This window comes from Rousettus aegyptiacus, unplaced genomic scaffold, assembly GCF_014176215.1.
Source record: "Rousettus aegyptiacus isolate mRouAeg1 unplaced genomic scaffold, mRouAeg1.p scaffold_m13_p_9, whole genome shotgun sequence".
Taxonomy (NCBI): Eukaryota; Metazoa; Chordata; class Mammalia; order Chiroptera; family Pteropodidae; genus Rousettus; species Rousettus aegyptiacus.
The window spans coordinates 48241076-48268052 of record NW_023416312.1 but is presented as its reverse complement, the minus strand read 5'-3'; the positions used below and the strand labels follow the sequence as shown (position 1 = coordinate 48268052).

Genomic DNA, 26977 nt, shown 5'->3' with positions numbered 1-26977 from the left:
GTATTTGCTTATTATTCTAGTAGTATTCTTGTGGTGCCTTTAGGTTTTTCTATATAGAAAATCATGTCATCCACAAATAGTGAGTTTGACTTCTTCATTTCCTATTTGTATGCCGTTTATGACTTTCTTTTGCATGATTGCACCTACTAGGACCTTCAATGTTATAATGTTATATTGAATAACAGTGGTGATAGTGGACAGCCTTGCCTTGTTCCTGATCTTAGAGGGAAGGTTTTTAGTTTTTCACCATACATATAAAGTTGACTGAGGGCTTGTTATATATGGCCATTATTATGTTAAGGTAATTTCCTTCTATACTGATTTTGTTATATGTTTTGTTCATAAATAGCTGCTATACCTTGTTGATGGCTTTTCTGCATATATCGATATGATCATATAATTTTTAAATTTGTTTATGTGGTATATCACATTAATCGATTTGCGTATTTTGACCCATCCCTGTGCCTTGGGGATGAAGCCCACTTGATCATGGTGTACAATCTTTTTAATAAGTTACTGTATTCAGTTCACTAGTATCTTATTTAGGATTTTTACATTTGTGTTCATGAGAGATATTAGTCTGTAGTTTTCTTTTTTTGTGTTATCTTTCCTGGGTTTTGTTATCAGGGAAATATGGCCTTACAAAATGCGTTGGAAAGTATTGCTTCCTCTTTGATTTTCTGGAAGAGTTTGAAGAGAATAGATATTGAATCTTCTTGAATGTTTGGTAAAATTCACTGATAAAGCCATCTAATTCTGGACTTTTACTTTTTGGTAGGCTTTGAAGATTGCTTCAATTTCCATACTGCTGATCGGCCTATTTAGATTTTCCACTTCTTCTTGTTTCATTCTACAGGAAGATCATAATTTTTTCTAAGTACTGGTCCATTTTTTCTATGTTATTCAATTTGGCATTTTGTACTTCTTCATAGTATTCTTGTATGATCCTTTGTATTTCTGCGGTGTCAGTCGTAATTTCCCCTCTTTCATCCCTGATTTTGTTTATTTGTGTCCTTTCTCTCTTTTCTTTAGTGGATCTAGCCGGGGATTTGTCAATTTTATTAACTTTCTCAAAGAACCAGCTTTTAGCTGCATTTATTTTTTCTATTGTTCTTTTGTTTTCAATTCATTTATTTCTGCTCTAATTTTGATTATTTCTTTTCTTCTGCTGACTTTTGGCTTCATTTGTTCTTCTTATTCTAGTATCTTAAGATAAAGCATTGGGTTGTTTCTTTGGGCTTCTTCTTGTTTTTGGAGATAGGCCTGTAATGATTTCAACTTTCCTCTTATTACCGCTTTTGCCGTGTCCCAAATGTTTTGATATATTTTACTATCATTATCATTTGTTTATATGTATCTCTTGATCTCTCTTTTTATTTCTTCTCTGACTTAGTTATTCTTCAGTAGTATCTTGTTTAATATCCATGTATTTGTGGTTCTTTATGCTTTCTATTTACAGTTGATCTCTAGCTTTAAAGCATTATGATCAGAAAATATGGTTGCTATTATTTCGACCCTCTAATATTTGTGGAGGTTATCTCTGTGTCCCAACATGTGGTTGATTCTTAAGACTGTTCTAAGTGCACTAGAGAAGAATGTATAAGCGGCTTTTTTTTTTTTTTTGAGATGAAAAGCTATATAAATGTCAATTATGTCCATTGGTCTAATGTATCATTTAAGGATGTTATTTCCTTATTGATTTTCTGTTTGGATGATCTGTCCATGTGTGACAGTGAGGTATTTAAGTCCCCGACTATGTTAGTGTTTTGGTCTGTTTCTCTCTTTAGTTCTGTTAGTAATTGCTTTATATATTTAGGGGATCCCTGTTTGGGAGCATAGATATTAATAAGTGTTATGTCTTTTGATGTATGATTCCCTTTATCATTATGAAGTGTCCCTCAGTATCTTTCTTTACATTTTTTATTTTGAAGTCTATTTTGTTCGATATTAGTTCTGCTAATCCCACTTTTCTCTGAATGCCATTTGCTCGAAATATCATTTAGCAACCTTTTGCATTGATTCTATCTTTGTCTTTGGAACTGAGAAGTGTCTCCTGGAGGCAGCATACAGTTGGGTTTTGTTTTTTGTTTCAATCTGTAACTCTGTGCCTTTTTATTGTTCAGTTCAGTCCATTTACATTCAGTGTGATTATTGAAATATGAGCTCTTCTTATAGCCATTTTATCTTTTGCTTCCTGATATCTCAGTGTTTCCATTGCTTTATTGTCTTTAGGTTTCTTTTTTTTAAAATTTTGGTTGCCTTTTGTGCTTTTTCCCTCTGATCTTTCTTGTTTTATGTTATATACTTCAGTTCTGAATCTTTGGTGTGTGGTTATGAATTTGTAAAGGAGTATTATGTAAATATATAAATATAAATATATATATATATTTGTTTGTGCCTTATCTCCATTCCATTTTGAGAATTTAGATCTTTTAATATTCCCCTTGTCAGCCACTGTTGTCTCAATTTGTTCCTATGTTTTCTGAACTTTCATTACCAACTTACTATAGCAAATCTCTTTTTATTTTTTAAGCTTATAATGCCCTGTTCTTAGTAGGTGTTGCACTCTTCTGTTTCTGTCTGTCTTCTAGTTGCCTTACTCCTAGTTATGTAATTTTTTTTTTGTAATTTTTTTTTCAGTATTTCCTGTAATGCAGGCGTCGTAGTGGAGAATTCCCTCAATTTTTGTATGCCTGGAAAGTTCTTTATTTCTCCTTCATATCTAAAGGAGAGCTTTGCTGGATACATTATTTTTGGCTAGTAGTTCCTTTCATTTAATATTTTGAATATCGAATTCCTCTCCTTTCTGGCTTACAGGGTTTGTGCTGAGAAGTCTGATGATAATGTAAGAGGTTTTTCTTTATAGGGTGCCATCTTCTATTCTAGTGCTACCCTGAGAATTCTTTCTTTGTCATTGATTTTTGATAATTGTAATGCGATATGTCTTGGTGAAGGTCTTTCTGGGTTGAGAGAATTGAATGTTCTGTTGAATTCTCGAATTCAAATCTCCAGCTCATTTCTTAGATTTGGGAACTTTTTGTCAACTATTTGTCTGAGAATACTTTCTAATCCCTGTTCCTTTCCCTCACCTTCAAGAATGCCCATTATTTTATTTTTCCTTTCCTGATGGTATCAGCTAGTTCTTGTATTTCTCTTTCATTTTTTTTTTATTCTTTTGTTTCTCTCTTCTTCCTTTTGGTTTATTTCTAGATTTCTGTCTTCAATGTCACTGACCCTTTCCTCCATTTCATTGCTTCTATTTCCAAAGCTTACTATTTCCAACTCTTGCAGTGTTCTTTATTTTCAGAAGTTCTATTTGCTTTTTTTTTAGAATTTCAATTTTCTTGCTAAAGAACTCATTCTACTCATCTAGTTGTTTTTTCAATTTCTGAAATTATTGATATGAATTGTTTTGGATCTCACTAAGTTTTTTCAGAAATACCATCCTGAATTCTTTATCATTTAAGTCGCATATTTCTATGTCCGTAAGCTTATTTTTTGGAGATTTTTCTCTTTCTTTCTGAGCTACCTTGTCATCTTGGTTGTTCATGTGGAAATGGATTCTGATTCTTTTTTCCAGAAAGAAGATTTGTTATATAAAGTTTTCATTAGCCTGTGGCAAAGAAGGTGTATTTATTTTGCTTTCCAGTTAGTAGTGTTTAAGCCTCCATTCAGTGGCATTTAAGCCTCTCGTTTTCTTGCTTTATATAAAGTTTTAGTAATGCCTTTTATTTTCTTACAAATGTTTAATCACCCTCACTACCCTCAGTCTCAGTCCATGTCAGTATTAGCGACAGTTTCATTAGCATTTACTCAGATATCCCTGGAGTTCTGCTGTGTACTGTCTCAGAAGATATGTGGGGAGGGGCCCTCTGGGATGGGGGATGTGTGCTACTGCTCAGCTTCGGTTTTGCAACAGTGGCTGGTAAAAAAATCAACTGTTGTTTCTCTGCTGTTCCTACTTCTCATCTTTCTGTCCTGACTGGGCACTGTTGCCGACTGCGTGGAGCTCACAGCATTCCCAGGCAGGGCTGTTCACAGAACTTGCCGCAACTTCTTCCCATCCTCCTCCTAAAGGGAGCTCCAATTGCGATAGACAGATTCTTTATTTATCCCAGTCCATCACCGAACACACAGGATTCTGACCTGTGGTAACTCTTATGTGCAGATCCCACGCTCAGATGTGCTGGTGTGCAGTTTGGGTGTTTTTTGTTGAGTTTTAGATCATACCGCATATTATAATTGTTATTTTGAAAATAGTCTATTTCCTTAACTATAGTGGGAGTAAATGAGCCAAAAGTAAGTTTTCATTTTCTCAGCCAGTTAATTATTAAATAAAAATGCAAATGTTATACTAGGCTGTGAATCATAGTCTATTTGGATTTGTTATCTCCATGTTTATAAATATTAATGCTTGTTTATAAGGTAGTAAATTTTTGATTCATAGACTCTGTCAAGGGAAAATCTGAATCGTTATTGATATTTTCTTAGGTGTATTCAGTGTACAGACTCTATTGTGTCTGGAAACAAGATAAATCTCACATTTCTAGTTTATAAAGAATTATATCATTTTATTGCTTCCTACCTTTTAAATCTATCCTTTCTTTGTCCTGATTCGTGATACTGGAGCTAGAATCTATAAATATTTCTACTTTTTCTAGTTGATATAATGTTACATTTCTTCAGTAAATAGTGCTATAAAGACATTTCAATAAAAGCCTTCTTTTTCTGGCTCCAATGTGCCATTCGTTATTTTTTTTTTCCTGTAGCATGTAGTCTGCAGCATGAAGATAAATAGTGGCACTCACCTTCCCAACTATTTTCAGTAGGACTCCCAAGAATAGCTCCCAAGAGAATCTTGCAATTAGTCCTGTTTTGTTGTCACACCAGTAGGTGATCTCATGATTACCAGCCTTAGCCTGAAGCACGTCAGTGGACTTACCTATTATTCTGCGGTCTACTGCCATACCCATCTCAAAGAGGTCTCAACTTTGGGTGGGGGATAATGGTGGTGGGGATCTTCAGAACTATTTCTTTTGGATTCTATACCTCATACTAGAGGTAATGGCTCCTGCCTATATATACTATACTTGCGTTTTTCGGTTCTTTTTATCCTTTAGTATTATTCCCTTGTTACTAGTTAATAATTCTTTACAATGAGTGTTTTTTGCTCAAATTGCAATGTAGTTTCTATCTCCTAACTGGATCCTTATAATATAAATTCCTCTGCTCAGTATTAAAAAATTCTATTTTTTCTCTCTGTCTATATTTTAGTTTCAACAAACATAGATTTTAATATCCATGAATAAAAGTACACAATGGTAAAGAATGAAAAAAAGTCATTATAGGCACTCTTAATTTTTTTTTCTGATTTTAAGGTAAGTTTCTCACCATTTTTTTTTCTTCTCTAGTGTTTACTGATTGTATTTGTTTTCTGCAGTTGTTATTACAAATTACCGCAAACTAGTTTGGTTAAAACAACAGAAGTTATTCTCATAGTTCTGTAGATTAATCTAAAATCAAGGAATTGGCAAGATTGGTTGCTGCTGGAAGATCTGAGGCAAAATCTGTCCACACCTCTCTCCTAGCTTCTGGTGGTTGCCAACAACCCTTGGCATTCCTTGGCTTGTAGAAGCATTATTCCAATCTTTCTGACTGTCATCACATGAAGTTCTTTCTGTCTGTGTCTCTGTGTTTAAAATTTTCTCATAAGAATAAATGTTATCATATTATGGCCCTCCCTAACCTCAACTTAATTTGATTATATCTGCAGAGATCCAATTTCCAAAAGAGGTCACATTTACAGTTACCTTAGATTAGAACTCTAACATAACTTTTTGGAGAATACAATTCAACCTACCACAGACTTCCCTTTGCATTCAAATTCATGTCTTTTCCATACACCAAATACATTTATCTTCCTAAATTCCCAAAAGTCTAAATCTGCTCCAGCATTAACTCTAAGACCGAAATCTCATATAAATATAATTAACTCACAGCTTCACATCTCATCTTCTAAATCATCTAAATAAGTTATGGATGAGACTCTGGAAATGGCCTGTCCTGAAACAAAATTCTCTCCATCTGGGAATTTGTGAAACTAGGTTACCATGCCAAGCCGATCGACAAGGGAAGATTTCAGTGGTGATCCACCCAGTTGAAAGAATGCACAAAAGGCTAACATGAGAATGAAATGACAGGCATCAACTTTATTTGGGGAATGCACTTCTGTTGCAGGAAGTGTAGTTTTATTGTGGGGAGTGTGGTATTGCATGCATTTCTTCTGCTTCTCTTCTTGTGCTCCCCTTCTGCTCCCCAGGAGACTGCATGTCTCCACACATATCAGAGTACAATAGTGGCATTCAGCCACACATATGTGATACAATCAGCTGAAGTATATTTACGTATTTAGGCGCAAGAGCCTTACTACACTAACATAACATTTTAAATCCAGGGTCCTATTCCTAGCCATGAGCCTGGATCACAAGTAGATCTGGGACCCACACTAGGAAAAAAGTTATTTATCTTCAAAATATAATGCTAGTCTATTCTAAAATGGAGAAGACAGAAAGGAGAGTGGAGTCATGAGACCTAAGCAAGTATGAAACCCGGTAGGAAAAATTCCTTTAGGTTCTATTTATTTATTTAATTCCCCCAACCCCCACCCTATGGATATTGCTGTCTCCCCTTAAGAACTGGATCTCTGAAGGCGGGGCATCTCCTTCCGTGTGCTTGTTGCCCAAACCCAAGGCCCAGCGCACCCATGGGGCCTGGCACACCTGGGGTATGGACCGTGGCTCCACTGGGGCACAAACCCAGGACCTCCTGTATGTAAACCAGACATGCTAACCACTACTCTATGGAACCACCCCTCCTTTGGGTTTTAAAGCCCAAGAATGATTCTCTGTGATTCAATCCATCCTCTGGACTCATGGAAGCTCAACGAGCCCCAGCCTCTTGGCCGTTAGAGGACCAATAGGCCCTGGCCTGCTTGCCTCATCCACTCAGCTCTCAGCATTGGTCCTGCCCTGTGGTCAGCTGTTTCAAGCTTGTAAGAATCCAAACATTTTACAGATATTTCTCATTATTTCCTGACTCTGTCCCCTTTAGTCCAGCTGGTAGTATTTCTCCCAAGATGTTTGATTGCATCTCTGAGTCACATTCCTCACCTCTCCAGCATGCTTATCCATCCACATACTTAGTGTTCTCTCAAAAGCACATGTTCTTAGTTCTTTTGCAATATGGATAGACTGAGAATTTTTTAAATCATCAAGTTCTGGTTCTTTTTGGTTTAACAGTTTCTTCCTCAATTTATCTCTTCCCTCTTATGGTTTACTATAAGCAGTGAGGAAAGACTAAGCCGTACTTTAAATACTTTGGTTGGAAATTTCCTTAGTTTACAATTTTAATTTCTACCCAACAATAAAACATAATTCAGTCAGATATTCTGCTACTTTATAATAAGGATCATTTTTACTCCAGTGCCCAATAACATGTTCCTCATTTCTGTCTGAGACCTTAACTGAAGCACTCTTAACATTTGTATTTCTAACAACATTCTGTTTATGATATGTGCATTCTTTAAGATAGTAAAAGCTTTATGAATCTCCTGTCTTCTTCTTGAGCCCTCTTCAAGGCAAACTAGATTTTTTTTTACTTTCATGCACATTAATATTCTTCAGCTTCTTCCTATTACCAATTCTAAAGCAATTTCCGTACTTTTAGGTATTTGTTACAAGAAGACTCCATTCCCAATATCTGTATTACTTCCCTAAGGCTGCTATAACAAGTTACCACAAACTGGGTGTCTTAAAACAGTAAGAACTAATTATCTCACAATTCTGGAGGTTAAAAGTTTAAAATCACAATGTAAATAGTATTAGCTCTTTCTGTGGGTTCTAAGGGAGACTATTTCATGCCTCTCTCTTAGCTTCTGGTGGTTGTTGGTGTCCTTGCTGTTCTTAGTTTGCAGTTGCTTCATTCCAAACATGCCTCCGTTATCATACAGCCTTCTTTCCTGTGTATCTCTGTTTCTGTGTATTTTCTCTTTTCCTTATAGAGACAATGATCATATTGGTTTTAGGGCACACTGTAATACAAAATGATTTCATCTTGGTGGGATCTGGAAAACCCCTATTTTTAAATAAGGTCACATTCATAGGTACCTGGATGTCTTAGCTCATTTTGACTGCTATAACTAAAAATACCATAGGCTTATAAATACCATAGGCTTATATATGTGTGTGTATATATATATATATACACACACATATACATTTTCTTCTCACAGTTCTGGATGCTGGGAAGTTCAAGATCAAGAAAAGTACAGTGTCTAGTGAGAGCTTGTTTCCTGCTTCAATAGACAGCTGTCTTTTCTCTGTCTCCTAACATGGCAAGAGGGGAGAGGGATTGCTCTGGGGTCTCTTTTATAAGGCATTAGTCCCATTAATGAGGACTCCACCTTAATGACCTCATTACTTCCTAAAGGCTCCAAATCTAAATAGTAACACATTGGAGGTTATGTTTCAATACAGGGAGTTTGGGCGAACATAAACATTAAGTCTCTAGCACTAAGATTAGGACTTTAATATAACTCCTGGAAAAACAATTTGACATACAAGGATGCTTAAATAAGTATTTGCATTGAAGCAGGACACATTTGTCTAACTCTACCAAAGGATCTCTTTGCCTGTATTATTTTTGAAGTTTTCTTATTCAGACGTTATCTTAGCCAAATTAAAATACCTACTTCCACTCATTCTTAATCTTCATAAAAAATCTGGCTGGTCAGAGCTAGAGCCGATAGGCAGATAAGAGGAAAAATAATATGGGAAGCTGTAGCAAAAGGATATAGGTCAGTAAAATAGCTTTAAACTACCAGGGCACCTTAAATTTGCATTAATTCAGTTCCCAAGTAGAAAAAATAAATCACTATAAGTAACTGAGTTAATATATTAAATGAAATTCATAACTCAAAATAAGTAAAAGAAAAATTTCTGCTTTTTCTAGAAGCAACTAGAATGATTTATACAAATTGCTTTTTCAAACCTAAAAAAAAATTATCTGTGTATGACATAGCATAGAACCAGTTCTCTTAGAATCCTATTACTAAACATTAAATTTCATTTACAAAAAGCTTCATCTAAAATATGTTTTTTATTCTTATAAAATAGAGCGAGATATTATGCAGATAATAAGGTTTTCACTCTGGCACCGTCTGTGTGTGCTTTCTTCAGAATCAAGGGAGCCTTTCAGCTCCTTAGCAAGATCAATGATTCATAGCAAAGACAAACCCACTTATCTTTTTACATTCAGTATAGATAAGCCATTCAGAGGTATAAATGCATTCATTCTAAAGAAAGGTGGCAAACATATTCTATTGCTTTTCAAATTACTTCATGATTCAAAAAACAGCATGTCCTTGTTGCTGGGGAAAAAGGGTGGGGGAATTAAGTGTCAAATGGAAAATCAGAAGGCATTATTAGGAAAACATTTCTAAAGGAAAAGCAAAGAAAATGTATAATGCTAAACTATATCTTTCCTTATATAGGGTTAGGAGGTCCCAGGAAGAAAGATGCTGTTGTGTGGAAGTACTATTGATGCTAAAAATAAATGGCCCAAGTAAGGTAGTTTTTTTTTTCCTTGAGGGTCAAGTTTGAAAAAAAAAAGTTTATGAATTCTTAATACATTTCTAATGAAAATTACATTTTGGAGGCCCGTTTGAAGTTTGACTTGAGCATTTAACAAGAGGTTAAGCAAGGGGCATGTGACTGCCTACTATAGGTTTACAAAAAGTCAAATTATCTCTCCGTGGAGACTGCATGGTCCCATTAAGCTTAAGGCTATTGGCACTATATGAATGGTAAAGAATTCTGAAGCGATGACAAAAAAATGCTTTCAATTATATAATATGCTTAGAGAAAATTTATTAAAACTACTTCTTGAAATGGTATTAACTATACAGAAATAAATTCTGCTGGATAAAGTATTCTTGGTTTTGCTGTATGCCAACTATAATTGAAAATAACACATTGAATTGTACAATGTAAATATAAGCAACTAAATGTCTATTATATTTCAATAAAGCCAGAAAAAAAAAGAAATTCTGAAATTTATGCCACTGCCATGCTTGATAAAATACTTGTATCATGTAGTTAATGAGTGCTTTATACATGTCTTATACAATATGTAAAAATATAACTGTCTCAGTAATGGCCTGCAACCTATTTTTTTGCTATGTTCTGACATGTGGTACATGTAGAGTTTCATTTAGAACTTAACTGCCTTGGAAAAATTTATTTGATCTCTAAACTGTATTACTGGCCAATATCTGAGAAAAACTGCTTAAGTAATTAGGAAAATAATTTCTGAACTATCAGTCTAGGCCAAATAGCTTCCATAGTGATCCATTTTTCCTGGATTGCTAGAACATGACACTTTTCTATAGTAGTGCTGGGATATATGTTTTAAAAATGGGTTGAAACTACTTAGGATATTATGGAAGTAGATAAGGCTGCAGAAGTACACTTACAAAATTGTGGAAAAATCAATGATTTCTCTGAGGAGGATCAGTAAATGAGAGCTTATGATAGTAAAGTTGGAGCCTGAGATAAAAATCAGTTTACCTCGAAGTTCTAAGAACCTGTGAACACTTGTCTGTGCCACCATAGTAAGTACATTTTTAAAATTCCACTTACGTATTTAAGAAGAGTAACAATTGGGCTTGCTGAACAAACATATTTTTCTTATTTTTTATTTGAATACCAGCATGCTACATAAAATTATTTGATGTGATTTCTCTACCTATCCAAGTGCTTACATGAATGGATACAAGAAAAATCTAGTCATTTATAATAACTGTCTTTAACCCTGTGTTTTATGTTAAAGTTTATACTTTGTAAGCCACAGGACTAATTTTATGTGCTTCCTGGTGAAACTAAAATTAAGATCAATATTAAAGAAGTAAGTCCCACACTATATGAAACCTGCTATGATATAAATGTTTTTCCTGTTCCCCACTGTGGATATCTGTCCCACATTGTGCCCCACATATGATCATGACAAGTTACCATGTATTAGTCAATCATTGGCTTAGACAAAATATCATACACCTAAGAACTCTCCTGAGTTCTGTCTCTGATCCATTACTTTGTTTAATTATGTGTTGATTATGAATAGAATGTTCTATATAGCTAAGACACATTCAAAAAGCATACCAATTTTCAGCTCATTTTTTTTCATTCTATTACTTTGAATTCTAATTCTTTAAGCTGTTAACCAGCTACTACCAAAAAATTGGTATTATTGTATTGAATGGTGAGTACGATAATATAACTACTAAGGTAAATAGAGATTAGAAAATACCCACATGCAAAAAGTATTTTATTGTGCCAATAATTTTTAAATGATAGGGTGGTAATGTTTTCTGGTTTATAACTCCAGCAGAACCCTCACAGGAAATTCATGTGACGCATATATTTTTGTTCACTAGCCTAGTATAACCTGGAAACATTAGCTTTGTATTAATAATTATTGGAAGGCAGTTTGGCATTGGAGAATTGACTAAAATTTCCTTTGATTACTAAACCCTTTCCTTAGTTAGGTCTATTATTTGTTTCCTCACAGAGTCCAGACGTTAAAGTTTCCATATATGCTTCCTATACCTATTGAAATGAATCGTTTGAAGTGGAGAGAATAAGATTAAATTCATGGCAGCAAAAATAGTGACAATCCAATTCAATAGCTCAAAAGAGGCTCATATTTTATATGTGCTAAATATGCCTCACCACTCTTATCATGCCACTTCACAGCTCATGTCACTTCACTGTTCTTTTAAAGCTCTCCATGGTTATTTTGACAGCGAAAACATTCTCTAAAAACATCTCTCAAACTGCTTTGTAGCATTTATGAGGATATGAAAACTTTCATTACTACTTTCTTTAAAGCTTTGAAATACTCAGAGGAAGCAAACACTTTGAGGAAAGTTTGCCAACTTGCTTCTCTTTTTATTGTGGATGAAGATAACAAACTATGGCTAGAATTTTTATTTATTTGTTCATTTAAATCAGATTTTGATACAATGTTATCAAAATAATAAATATTAGAAACCTGAAAGAAGGTAGTATTTATGGTGGGTAAACTTTTGCTGATCACCTATTACATTTTCTAATTGGGTATCACATACAGCAAACTGTGTATTATCATTTAGCATTTTATTGAATATGACCTCACACATTGTAAAGACATTTACTACTCATAATGATGATTCTTAGCCAAAGATTTAGGTACAAGTGATTTATTAAGGGAGTACTTCCAGGAAAATCATTAAAGAGAAGGAGCAGAACAAGTTAAAATACAATTAATGTAGGAAGGAGGCAAGAGAAATAAAATGTTAAATCATGCTACATTCAGAGACTGCAATATGCTGATCAGCTCTGCAGCCAAGCCACCTAGAACACCTGCAGAACAAAGGAAGATTTCTACTTAGATTGATAACAACCCATTTCTCATACCTGTGAAAGGGAAAACAGGAGAAACAGAGTCTTTAAGTGACTGTGCCACACAAATAAAATTGTTCATTCTCTGTGGCTAGAAGCATAGAGAATCTATGAAATAAAGGCTGGTAACTGCTAGCAGACCTTTCATGCTACATATTCTTACCTTTTCAGGCTACGTACTCTTTTCCTTCCTCACTATATGCCCATTTCAAAAGAAATGGGTAAATAAAATCTTTAAACTGTAACTCAAAGGAACTAAAGAATGATATATAAACTGAATTCCCGGAACACTTGGGGTTCCTTTCACTGCCTCTACTCTCAAGTCTCTTTCTCTTGGTCCCTCCCAGTGTCTTTCTCTTGGTACTCTTGACTCTGTCTCTCTCGCTGTCCTTGTCTCTATTATCTCCGTCCCTCTGAATCTCAGGCTCTCTCACTTTCTGCTTCTGAGAAAAGAGCAAACTCTGTCTATGGAGTGTTACCCCTTCTCCAATAAACTTTTCTTTTGATAAAAACTTTGGTGTGTGTGTGGAATTCTTTTTGTACTCTCTGCCAAAGAACCCTCTATTTCTTGTTACCATTTGGGGCGATCCTGAACCTTAGTGATGCCTTCGTAACACTGGGGATTCTCGATTCTTTTCACCAATGCAGAGAGAATTCCAGCCTGGAGAGATTTAGAAGTAAGGTTTATTAAAAGTACATTTTAGAAGGAGACGGACCACACTAAGGAAGTCTGCAGCCAGGTGGAATTTGGAAGGTGAAAAGATAAAGGATAAAAGAGTATGCTCCAAAAGAGGAGAGGGTTTTCAGCAAAGAGAACTGTAACAATACAGAAGTAGGAAGGTCTGTTTGCTGGTCTAAATCGTTAGTACAAAACTTGCTAAGAAGCTGAGAGCTGGCGCATGAATTTAGACAGAGAACCGACAGTATTAACTATATACTCTTAGCATTTTGGTGCATAAACTGATGAACGTTTTTTTCTGTGTGTATCTTTTCCCCAATGGATAGAGAGATCAGAAGACTGAAAGATCGATCAAAAATAGGTCAAATTTCACATATTTATAAATGTTTCTTTATTTTGATTGATCTCTTTCCTGGCTGCATTTGTTCAATAGGTAGGGTCTCCCCATCATCCCTACTACCAGACAGAATTTATTTGTGTTCAATTTCTTCTCATTCATTTATTCCACAAATACTATTTAGCTTACTAAATGCTCTAGCACTATTCAAGTGCTAAAATTATAGGACTGACCAAAGAAAATTTTATGAAACTTGCATTCTAGTAGGAGGATACACGCAATACAAACACCTGTATGTAGACATAAATATAGACAAATAGTAATAGATGCTGTGGAGAAAAATAAAGAAGGATGTGAAATATATAGTGTCAGGCTAGTGGGTTCCACTTTACATGAAGTAGTTAGGAAAATTTTCTCTAAATTGATGACATTACAACAGAGTCCTTAAAGAAGTGAAGAAGGTATGTACATATTTGAAGTAAATGCTTCAAGGCAAAAAATAATGATAAGTGCAAAGACTCAGAGACAATTGCATACTGAGTGTGACTGAAACAGCAAGGAGGTCAGTTTGCTCGAATTGGAGTCTCAGGCAGAGTAGTAAAAGATAAGGTCAGAGAGGTAGGCAGAAACTAAATCACCTATGACTCTGTAGGCAATTATAATGTCTTTGATGTTTACTTTGTGACTCCTTTAACAGTATTATGATCTCACTTATGTTTTTGACGTACCACTTTGGATTTTATATGGGTTAGGACGTGAGGTATGAGAAAATTTGAGATTTCATATATGTTGCCAAAAATGAGGCATCCTTGACCACATCAAAATTACAATGAAATTACTGAACAACTATCATTGGGAGTCATCTGAAGTCTGTCTGAACAGAAATTTTACAACTGGGGATATACATAAGAGATCCCTTCGAGATTGGTAGGAGTTGGGTAAAGATGTGAAATGGACCGGTCTCACAATTGCGTGTGATGGGAAAGATATCTTGGCTGCAGAAGATGCCCTGGAAAAGCGAGGGGTCCTAGCTCCACACTGGGCTCCACAGCCCAGGGTTCCAGTGCCAGGAAAAAGTGTCCCTACAATTTCTGGTTGTGAAAACCAGTAGACAGTGTGGCTGAGTAAGACAGAGTGCTGTGGGAGGCACAGATGTTCCTCTTAAAGATCCCACATGGGGACTTAATTAGTTACAGATTCATTTGCTCTGAGCTCCAGCATTGGAGCAGTGGCTCAAAAGGTGCCAGGGATATATGGAAAGGAATTGAGTTGCCTGGCTTTAGGGCAAGAGCTGGAGGTTGGCTTTCTCTTTGACAAAGTACTGGAATTATCCATTGTTCCCTTGTTAAGCCCTCCCCATTCCCTTCCTCCCTGTGGAGGAAGGCGGTTATCATATCTGAGTCTCCATCAACCTGGCTAACACAGATCACCCTGCCTAGATATTCCCTTAGACTCCACCACTACCAACTTGTAGGCCCATTCAAGCTTCCTCCAGTGGTTTCATCAATCATTTCTTTTATTGTTTTTGGATTTTGAGCCATAGTCAGAAAAAACTTTTGCTGGACTGTGGTTAAAGAGATATTTACCTGCATTATACAGCACAGTGACTAGAGTTAATAGTACTGTATTGCACATTTGAAAGTTGCTAAGAAAGTAAATCTTAAAAGTCTTCACAACAAGAAAAAAAACATTTTCATAACTGTAAATGGTTATGAATGGTAACTAGACTCATTGTTGTAATCATTTCACACAATGTATATAGATATTGAATTATTATGTTGTGCATCTGAGACAAATATAATCTTATATGTCAATTGTACTTAAAACATAGATTTCAATTAAAGAATCACCATGTTTTCTTCTAGTACTTCAAAATTTTATATTGTAAATTTAGATCCTTACTCCATTTGAAGTTTATTCTTTCGTATAATGTGAAACAAAAATCTAATTTTATATTTTCTCCAAATGATTACATAGTTAGCCGATAATCATTTATTTATAAGTCCAGTTTTACATTGTTGAGATATCACCTTTGGCATACATTAAATGTTCATACATTTTTGTGTCTAGTTATAGACATTAAATTATCTTTCACTGGTCTATTTTTTTTTTCTATTTGTGTGCCAGCATTACACTGTTTTAATTACAGAGGCTGTAAAGTATGTTTTAATGACTGGTAAAGCGAGTTCTCCCTTAGTTTTTCTTATTTAGTACTTTCTGTCTATCCTTTCACATTTGTTTGACTAGATGAACATTCGTAGCTAAGTGTATAACTCCATAAAATTGTTTTTTTTTTCAATGTAAACTTTAGTCTTTAATATGATTTAAATCTTATCCCCAACACCCCTCCCTGCCCCTGCCCTGGTGTGGGCTCAACCCATTGACTGAGGTCTGAGGCTCTTCTGTCTGCTCTCCCACTTCTCTCACTCTAGCACTTTGACGTGATTGAGTGTAAGTGGGAATAGCCTACATTAAGATGCCTCTCTTCCTTCTCTCACTTTTTTGGGTTTAACTTTGCTTGGGTTGGAGGGCTTTGGGAATGTGGGAGGAGATGGTAGAGGCAAGTTCATCTCACAGTGGTCAGCTGCATGTCATAATGGGTTGGTGATCCTGGTTAACTCAACGCTCACTGTGTTTCTCCTTCCTTCTGGTGACCTCTTCATGGCTGGAGGTTTAGTGATCACTTTTCACCAGTCCTATCCATTATTGAGGTCCTCCAGATAGGGCAACCATGTCATCGTAGGCACCTGAGATAGGTTTATGCCCCACTCTCCTTTTAGGGGGCAGCTCCTCTCTCTGTGGTTATTAGAATGGCCTCAGGGCTCCTGCCTTTCCTCAGTGCTCTTTCAAGTGAAAGAGTTGTTGAGATCATTGCCACAGGAGATTAAGGTGAGGGGCCCCCATCCTTTCCTTCTTAGATGCTCTGTGCCACAGTCACTTCTCACCATGATGAAGTGAGCCTCTTCAACAAGCTTGAAATTTTAAATGGGAACTTGTCTCCATGTTCAAGAATATCACCTTTCATCAAGTGTTACTGGTAAAGTTATCCAAATAACTCTATAATAGCTGCCAAAAAGGGGTTCTATAGTTCTGAAAGCTCCATCCAGGGAGTGAGATGAGGAAGTACTTTGAATCTCTCAAGGGATTCTCTTAAAGTTTTCCATTCTTTTATGTTTTATTTATTTATTTATTTTTGTTTTTGTTTTTGAGATTCATTTTTATTTTATTTTTAATTATATGTGTGTGTGTGTGTGTATGTGTAGTTTTATTTTTAACATTTTATTTTTTAACTGTTTTACCCCTCCAACCTCCCCCTTGGTAACCACTAGTTCACTGTTCATGTCCATGAGTCTCTGTTTGTCCTGTTAATTTGTTGCTTTTAGGTTTATATCCAACATGTAATTGAAATCATGCGATTTTCAACCTTTTCTGTCTGGCTTATTTTGCTTAGCATGATTATTTCAGGATCCATCCATGTTGTTGCAAATGTCAGTATTTAATCTCTGCAATGGGTGAGTAATATTCCATTGTATATATGTACCACAGCTTATTTAGCCAATCATCTATGGTAGGACATTTTGGTTGCTTCCATGTCCTGGCCACTGTGAATAATGCTGCTATGAACATCAATGTGGAAATATCTTTTCGGATATGAGTTTTCAAGTCCTTGGGATAAATACCCGGTAGAGGGATTGCTGGACCATCTGGTACATAAATTCTTAGTGTTTTGAGGAAACTCCATACTGTTTTTCATAGTGGCTCTACCAATTTGCAGTACTACCAGCAGTGTAGGAGGGATCTTATTTCTCCACATCCTCTCCAACATTTGTTATTACTTGTCCTGTTGATTATAGCTATTCTAACAAGTACAAGATGCTATCTCATTGTGGTTTTCATTTGCATTTCCATAATAGATAGTGATGTTGAGAATCCTTTCATATATTTTTTGGCCATTTGTATGTCCTCATCTGCCCATCGTTGATTGGATCATTTTGTTGTTATTGAGTCATATGAGTTCTTTGTATATTTTGGATATTAGGCCCTTATTGGAAGCGTTGATTGAAATTATATTTTCCAATTTGGATAGTTGTCTTTTTACCTTGTTGACAGTTTCATTTGCTGAACAGAAACTTTTTAATCGATATAGTCCTATTCATTTATTTTTGTTTTAATTCTCTTGCCTTTGAGGTCAAATAAATAAAATCCTCTTTAAGCCCAAAGTCCTTGTGTTTAGTTCCTATGCTTTCTTCTATGCATTTTAATGTTTCAGGTCTTATATTCAGGTCCTTAATTTATTCTGAATTAATTTTGGTGTGTGGTGACACACAATAGTCTAGTTTCATTCTTTTGCAGGTGGCTTTCCATTTTTCCCAGCACCATTTATTGAAGAGGCTTTACTATATGTTTTTGGCTTTACTATATGTTTTTGGCTTTACTATATGTTTTTGGCTTTTTTTGTCAAAAATCACTTGCCCATGTAAAGATGGATTTACTTCTGGACTCTTGATTCTGTTCCATTGGTCTGTGTGTCTGTTTTTTCTACCAATACCATGCTGTTTTGATTACTGTCACTTTGTAGTATAATTTGAAGTCAGGCAGAGTGATGATTGCTTTTGGTATTTAGTATCTTTTGTGCTTTTATACAGATTTGATAATTTTTTGTTCTTCCTTAAAAAATGTAACTTGGATTTTGATGGGGATTGCATTAAATCTGCATATTGCTTTGGGTAGTAAGGCCAGTTTAACTATGTTGGTTCTTCCAATCCATTAACATGTAATATATTTCCATTTCTTTGTGTCTTCTTAAATATTTTAAAATAACGTCATATAGTTTTCATTGTATAGGTCTTTCAAATGCTTTATTAGGTTTGCTTCTAAGTATTTTATTCTTTTCGGTTGCAATTGCAAATAATTTTTTTTTTATTTTTAGAAAATTTATTGTTAATGTATAGAAATGCTATGGAGTTTTCTACATTGATTTTGTATCCTAAAACTTTGTTATATTTGTTTACCATTTCTAATAGTTTTTTTGGTGGAGTCTTTACTGTTTTTTATATGGAGAATCATGCCATCTGCAAAAAGTGACAATTTGACTTCTTCATTCCCTATTTGGATGCCTTTTATTTCTCTCTCTTGCCTGATTGTTCTAGCTAGGACTTCCAATACTATATTGAATAATAGTAGTAATAGGGGACAGCCTTGTCTTGCTCCCGTTCTTAGAGGGAATAATTTTAGTTTTACACCATTAAGTATGATGTTAGCTGAGGTTTTGCCGTATATGGCCTTTATTATGTTGAGGTATTTCCTCCTATATGCATTTTATTAAATGTTTTAATTATAAATGAATGTTGTGTCTTGTCAAAGTCTTTTTCTGCATCTATTGATATGATCGTATGATTTTTATCCTTTATTATGTTTATGTGGTGTTTCACAGTAATCAATTTGTGTATATGATATTATCTCTGTGTCTCTGGGATGATGCCCACTTGATCACTGAATAATCTTTTTAATGTGTTGTTATATTTGATTCGGCTGTATTTTGTTTAGGAGTTTTACATCCATATTCATCAGAAATATTGATCTGTGGTTTTTTTCATCTTTTTTTTTTTACTGTTATCTTTACCAGGTTTTGGTATCAGAGTAATGTTGGTCTCATAAAAATGAGTTAAAAAGTATTGTCTTTTCTTGTTTTTTTTTTTTTTTTTTTTTTTTGGAAAAGATTGAGCAGAATGGGTATTACATCATTCTAGGTTATTGAATTTTGTGGCATATAATCTTTCATAATATTCTTGTATGATATTTTTTATTTCAGTAAAATCTCCTATAGAACCTTTTTTCATTTCTGATTTTGTTTATTTGTGTCCCGTATTTTTTTTCTTAATGAGTCTAGACAGTTTGTCAAAGTTATTAATCTTCTCAAAGAACCAGCTCTGCTTCGTTTTTTTTTTTTTTGCTATTGTCTTTTTGTTCTCAATTTTTTTAATTCTTCTCTAATTTTGATAATTTACTTTCTTCTGATGACTTTCAGCTTCATTTATTCTTCTTATTCAGTTTTTTAAAATGTAATGTTAGGTTGTTGATTTGAGTTTTTCTTTTCTCGAGATAGGCATGTAATGATATGAGCTTTCCTCTTATTACCACTTTTGCTGTATCCAAAACATTTTGATATGTTGTATTTTTATTCTTATTTGTTTCTAAGTATCTCTTGATCTCTCATGTTATTTCTTCTATGACTCAGTCATTGCTTAGTATCATATTGTTTAATCGCCGCAAATTTGTGGTTTTTCCCACTTTCTTTTTGCCATTGATCTCCAGTTTTAATACATTATGGTCAGAGAATATGCTTCATATGATTTCAAGCTTCTTAAATTTGTTGAGACTAGTTTTGTGTCCCAACATATGGTTTATTCCTTAATATGTTTCACGTGCTCTAGAGAAGAATGTATAAGCTGCAGTAGTTCTTTTTCTTCTATGTGTAACTTATCTTTATTCCTCTTTGCAGATTTAGATCTCAATTTCCTCTAATTTTCTGTTTTTGTTGTCTCAAATTATCCCTATTTATGCTGTGAGTTTATTTCAGGTTGCAGTAACTGTTGTCTTTTTCTCTTTTTAAAGATTTTTTTTGACCTTTAACAATTATGTAATATTTAAGTATAACACCCTGTTTTTACTAGGGGTTGCAGTATTCTGTTTCCGTCTGTCCGTTAATTATTTTACTCATTGTTTTCTATTTTTTGCCCTTTCTTTTTAGGTAGAACTACCCTATCCAGAATTTCCTATAATGTAAACTTTGTAGTGAAAAATTTTCTTAGCTTTTATATGCTTTAAAATTCGTTATTTCTTATTCACGTCTAAAGGACAACTTGGCTGGATATATTATTTTTGGATGGTAATTCCTCTTGTTCAATAGTTTGAATATTTGCCTCCATCCCCTCTTAGCTTGTAAGATTTGTGCTGAGAACTCCAATGATAATCTGCTGGGTTTTCCTTTATAAGTTACTGTTTCCTTTTCCCTGGCTGCCTTGATAATTCTTTCTTTGTCATTGATTTTTGAAAATTTTAATATAATATTTCTTGGAGATAGTTTTTCTTGGGGGTGGAGGATTGAGGTAATTAGGTTTCTGTTTGCTTCTTGGATTTGAGGATCCAGTTCTTTCCACAGGTTTGGGAAATTTTTGTGGACTATGTGTTTGAATAGGTTTTCTGTTTCCTTCTCCCTCTCTTCTTCTGGTATACTCTTTATTTTTACATTACTTTTTCTGATGGTGTCAAATAGTTCTTACAGCATTCTCTCTCTCTCTCTCTCCTTTCTTTCTCTCTCTCCTTTCTTTCTTTCTTTCTTTCTTTCTTTCTTTCTTTCTTTCTTTCTTTCTTTCTTTCTTTCTTTCTTTCTTTCTTTCTTTCTTTCTTTCTTTTTCTCTTAAGTCTCTCCTTCCTTCTGTGTCATTTCCAGTATCTGTCTTCCATATCACTAATTCTTTCTTCCATCTGTTCAGCTTTATTTCTTAAGCTTGCTATTTCATTCTTCATCATTTTAAATGAGTTCTTTAACTCCAGAACTTCTATTTTTTTATTTTTAGAGTTCCAATTTCCTCAGTAAAGTATCCCTGTTGTTAGTTGATTTTTGTCTCTCAATCCATTGAACTTTCTAGCATCTCGTTGGGTTTTTTCAGAAGTGCAATCTTGAATTATCTATATTTAAATAATATATTTCTATACCTTTAAGCTTATTTTTTTGAGATTTGTAAGTTTCTTTCTGAACTGCTTTGCCACTTTGGTTGTGCATGGTGTTTGATAAACCATTTATCTGCCTAGACATTAATGGAAATGTACTTTTTTTAAAAGAAAAATTATTATATAGTGATTTCTCTTTAGCACATTCATAAGAAGAGGTTTTTCATTTAATTTTTAGTAAATGGCACCTGAGCCTTCTGCAATGCCCAAGCCTCTTGGATCTCTGCTTTGAGGTTAAGAATGGCCTTTATTCTCTGGATAATGTGTCTTCTCTGTGACCACTCACCTTGGTTCCAGAGATTCACCCCCTGTGGGATAATATGAAGGGTAATGGGGGTCCGAGTTTCTGAAATGGCCCTGAAGTCCCAGTTCTGCCCCAACAGTCAGATACAATGCTCTACTGCATCCTTTTGAATCAGTCTGACTGGGGGAGGTGGGGTAGATTGAGAGAAACCAGTAATTTGTGTGGCTATTTTCCTTCCAGTAATGCTGACTTTCATAGCTATGGCTGTCTTGCTTTTATATCTCCACCTTTGTCACTAGGACTGGCTGCATTGTGTGCTTTAGTTCTGATTCCTCTGGGGACTGCTGCTAACTCTGGGAGAGTTTGGTGGGGAGGTGAGCTCTGAGATGATTGGGGAGGCAGTCAGGCTCCATGACTCAGTTTTTCTGATTAGCAATGGCAGTTGCTAAGATACAGCTGTCACCCCATCAAATTCTGTCTTTGTTCTGCTCTTTGTCCTGATTACTGGTCTCTGCAGGTGAAATATGATGATCATTTAGGCGGGACTGTTTGGGGCTTCAAAGAGTATGAACCACTTCTTAACTTCCCTTTCTTGCATTTTTCATGGAGTTTTGGGCTGTGTCCATAGTGCTGGTCTCCTGCACTGCCCTCTCCCCTCCCTTTCTTCCTTTCTGTCTTGCTGGATTCACCTACCTTCGAATTCTCTGATACACGGTTCTCTCAGACACGCATGTCTGCAGGTTGGGTGTTTTTTGTTAGATTATAGATGTTTAGCTTGTTGTAATTTCAAGGGGAGAGATCAAAGGAGATCCCTTACACTGCCATGCTTCTGATGTCTTTTTAATACATTTTACTTTATTTGTTAAAAGGTACAGAATGTAAATTTAATGTTCTTACTTTTTTTGTGGGTTAAAGTTTTTAAAAATAAAAAAAATGATTGAAAAAGTATAATAAATACATGTAATATCACAAAAAATCTTAAAGCAAACTTTTTAGAAACTTAACTACATTTTTTGTTTTGTTCGTTTTATTTTTCAATTCTAGTTGACACAAAATATATATTAGTTTTAGGTGTACAACATATATACTTTACAAAGTGATTATTCTGATAAACCTAATACCATACATAGTTATTACAACATTATTGACTATATTCCCTATGCTGTACTTTACATTTCCATGACTATTTTAATAACCGGCAAATTGTACTTAATCTCTTTTACCTTTTTTGTGCATCCTCCAAACACCTCTTCCATCTTGAGACCATCAATTTGTTCTTTGTATCTATGAGTCTGTTTTTATTTTGTTTATTTATTTATTTTGTATATTAGATTTCACATGTAAATAAAATCATATGGTATATGCATTTCTATGTCTGACTAATTTTGCCTAACATAATATCTTCTAGGTTCATCTATGTTGTCAAATGGTGAAATTTAATTCTTCTTTATGGCTCAGTAATATTCTATTGTATATACGTATCACTTCATCTTTATTTGTTCATCTATTGATAGTTAAGTTGTTTCCATACCTTGACTATTATAAATAATAGTGACATTAGTATAGTGGTGCATATTGCTTTTAGAATTAGTGTTTTGAATTTCTTCAGATCAATACCAAGAACTGAGATTGCTGGTTCTTTTTAAAATTTTTTGGTCTATGGCCATGTTACCCTGAACAAGCCCGATCCTGTCTGATCTCGGAAGCTAAGCAGGGTTGGGCCTGGTTAGTACTTGGATGGGAGAACACCTAGGAAGACCAGGTGCTGTAGGCATAAAACTAAAATATAAGGAGTTGTAAGCTGACAGGGTCCTTGAAATCTGTGAGGTCAACCAAGAGTTACCTCGCCCCCAAAAATAAAATAAATTAAAAAAAAATTTTTTTGAGACACGACCATACTGTTTTCCATAATGGCTGCAACAATTTGCAATCCCATCAACAGTGCACGTAGGTTACCTTTTCTCCACATCTCCATGTCCACTGTTGATTTACTGATAATAACTATATTGATCCACCTGGCCTTCAACCAACATGCCATTCTATGGATGAAGACTAAACAAGGTAAAGTTGGTATATTCTTTGGTTTAAGCTTCTTGTTTATACTAAAAAGTGATTATGTTACTAAACTCAAGAGGTTTATTTTGCATGCACACATCAAATCTGAAGGAGACATGAACAGGATTTTGCAGCAAAAAAAGTAGAGGTTTATTTAAAGAAATTTCACTAAGCCTGGAGACACAGTTGAGCTAGCACTCAAAGATCTAGCTCCCTGATGATCTCTAGGGGATAGGTTATATAAGGTAAAATTCATTAATTATCACAGCTAATGTGCTGGCTAGAAAATTACTGCTTGGCTATCACCCATGGGAACATAATATTCTAACAATAAACTTTCTGCTTCTGTACCCCCCTCTTGCACAACCCACCTGTGGGTTGACAGTTAGTAATAAGAAGAAAAATAGACTTGTGTGTTCAAACAGAATGAAAAATGGGGTTTAGGGCTTAAAAACCCTGTACCTCTGCATTTCGGGGATGCTTAATTTGTGGTCTGCATACTCCTGGTAGACCCAGCTGGCTGAATAAAGAGTGTGTTTCCTATAAGTCACTGATTTCTGGTGGTCTGTGAGTCTATCAAGGGCTGGTGGCTACAACAATTGGAGGCCCCAGCGAGATCTCAGGGAGTGGCCTTGAGATCTAAGACCGGATTGGCCTCTGAAGAGGTTGCTGTCTCTGTTACGGATTCAAAGGGGTAGCCAACCTGAGACATTCCAGGGCCCTTGAATGCCGTGACGGGGTCAATACAATTGTCAAGGATGCAACCTTCAGGACACACTCTTTCTTCCTGGTCCCGATGGAAATCTGGAATCTCCAAGGCCTCGACGTCTGGATAAAAGGTACTTTTCTGTTTCTGTTGACTGGTTATCAGGGGTTTGTGGAGAGAATGGATGCAGTCATATCTCCTGGACAGTGGCCAGGCCTTGGGATGCTACCTCCTGTGCCTTGTTATTGGGTTCTGTTTATTGTCTTTGGTCTTGTCTGGATTGTAGATGACGGACTTCTCTGGGTCCACCTACACCCCAGTAATTGTTCTCATCTGAGTGTCTGTTTTTGTTTTCTGTGCAAGCGATGGGGGGAAGCTTGAGTTCACAGAAGACACTCTTAGGGTGTCTCCTGTGACATTTCAAAGGAGGGTTGGTAGGGGGAGTTGACTATGGCATAAAGTTTTCTCCAGGCAGACTAAGGACATTGTGTGAAGTTGAGTGGCTGTATTTTGGTGTAAACTGGCCTCTGGAGGGTTCCTTTGACAAGGGTTTAGTGAGGAATGTTTGGAAGATTGTCATGGGAGACCTGGGACATCCTGATCAGTTTCCCTACATCGATCAATGGTTAAACTTTGTTCAGAACCCCCTTCCTTGCCTCCGCTGGTGTGCCCTTTTTCTATGGGCATGAGTCATAGTTGTGGGTACCCTTGAACATGCAGCAATTGATTCTCCAAGATAGCCCAGTCCCTCAGTCCTCCAATCTTGACCGGAGGACAATGTTCTTCACCCACCCTATAATCCAGGAAAACAGAGGCTAAATAGCACCACTTCACCTCCTCGGACATAGGCAGGTAACACCTATGGGCCTCCTGCTCCAGCTCCGGGCAGGGCACTAGCCAATACCACCACCCCAGGGGCATCACACAGACAGGCCTTTTATGGTTTATGTGCCTTTCTCGACTAGTGACCTGTACAACTGGAAGGCACAGAATACGCCTTTCTCTGAGAAACCCCAGGCATTAATGGGACTCTCAGAAAATGTCTTTCAGACTCACTGCCCCATCTGGAACGATTGCCAACAGCTTTTAATTACCCCCTTGACCTCAGAAGAACATGGACACATTCAGACTGAAACACAAAAGATATCTGTGAGAGGAAGGAGAGTTGAGGAAGCAAGGGAACAGATTGAGGAGGAATTTCCTTCCACATGCCCAGACTGGGGACACAATTCTGAGGCAGGGAGAATGGCATTAGATCGGTACCACCAGATTCTAATTAAGGGAATTAGGATGGCTATTCATCAGCCAACCAACCTTTCTAAGGTAACTGAAGTTATACAGGGAGGGACCTCAGGAATCTCCTGGAGCATTTCTTTTATGAGGTGTACCAGGTATACACCCCCATTGATCCTGAGGCCCTTAAGAACCGGGAGGCAATTAATACGGCCTTTGCAACTCAGACAGCCCCTGATATCCTGTGTAAATTGCAAAAATTATAAGGTTTTGCAGGGATGAACCTGTCCCAACCTGTTGAGATAGCCCAGAAGGTGTTCAACAACAAGGAAGCACTGGATGACCCCAAACATATGGCTAAAATCCAAAGCTACTGTCATCAACCCAGCCAATCTGCTGCCAGACCCAGACCCCAAGACCCCCGTTCATGACTGCATAGATTTCACTGACGCTGTGTGTTCTTTGCGGCCAGACCTCAAAGACTCCCTTCTTCCTGAAGCCGATTAAATTCTGTTCACAGATGGGAGCAGCTTCATGCAGGAAGGAAGGAGGTATGCTGGGGCAGAGGTCGTAACTCTAACTACCTCCATCTGATCACAAGCTCTTCCTGATAGGACTTCTGATCAAAAGGCAGAACTCATCACTCTCACTGAGGCACAAATATGGTGAAAGGATAAGGCAGTCACAATATACACAGACAGCCAATACGCCTTTGCCACTGCACATGTACACAAAGCCACCTACAAGGAAAGAGGGCTTCTGACTTCAGCTGGACAGTGCATTAAGAACAAGGAGGAGATCTTAGCCTTACTTGAAGCCATATAGATGCCTAAGGCTCTTGCTATTGTTCTTAGTAAAGGGCCTCAAAAAAGGAATAGTCCTGAGTCTGAGGGAAACCAATGAGCCAATGCAGAGATAACAACAGTGGCCAAAAGGCCAGTGGGACCCCCACCACATCTACTGACTGCTGTCCCTTACCCAGAACTGCCTCTGTCTCTGACCTATATGGCAGAAGAGGACATATATTTTCAAGACAAGGGAGCCACTAGGAACCAACAGGGGTGGTGGATGACCCTAGATAGAAAAATCGGGCTCTCACGGGCCCTTGGAAGAACTCCCCTCCAACAACTACACTAGGCCACACACCTAGCGTGAACTAAGATGCTCCAAGCTTTAGACTTCTACTTTCACTTGTTAGAAGGGAGAAGAACTCCAGAGGAGATTGTCTCACAATGCTCGGCTTGTGCCCCAAAGAAGGGGAAGATAGAAGAACCTAAGCATAGGGAAAGAGGAATTTATCCAGGGGACCACTGGGAAGTTGATTTCACTGAGGTAACCCAGACTGTGGGGGGCTAAAAATATTTACTTGTTTTTATAGACACCTTTTCAGGATGGGTAGAGGCCTTCCCTACCAAGAAAGAGACTTCCTTACTAGTTACTAAAAACTACTACAAGAAATTCTCCCTCAATTTGGTCTTCCCGGAACTTTAGG

At 36.2% G+C, this 26977-nt stretch overlaps 1 pseudogene; it reads left to right on the top strand.

The window, feature by feature from the left end:
• Positions 1–23146: 23146 nt before the first annotated feature.
• LOC118608182 lies at positions 23147–23265 on the top strand (annotated as a pseudogene).
• Positions 23266–26977: the final 3712 nt, after the last annotated feature.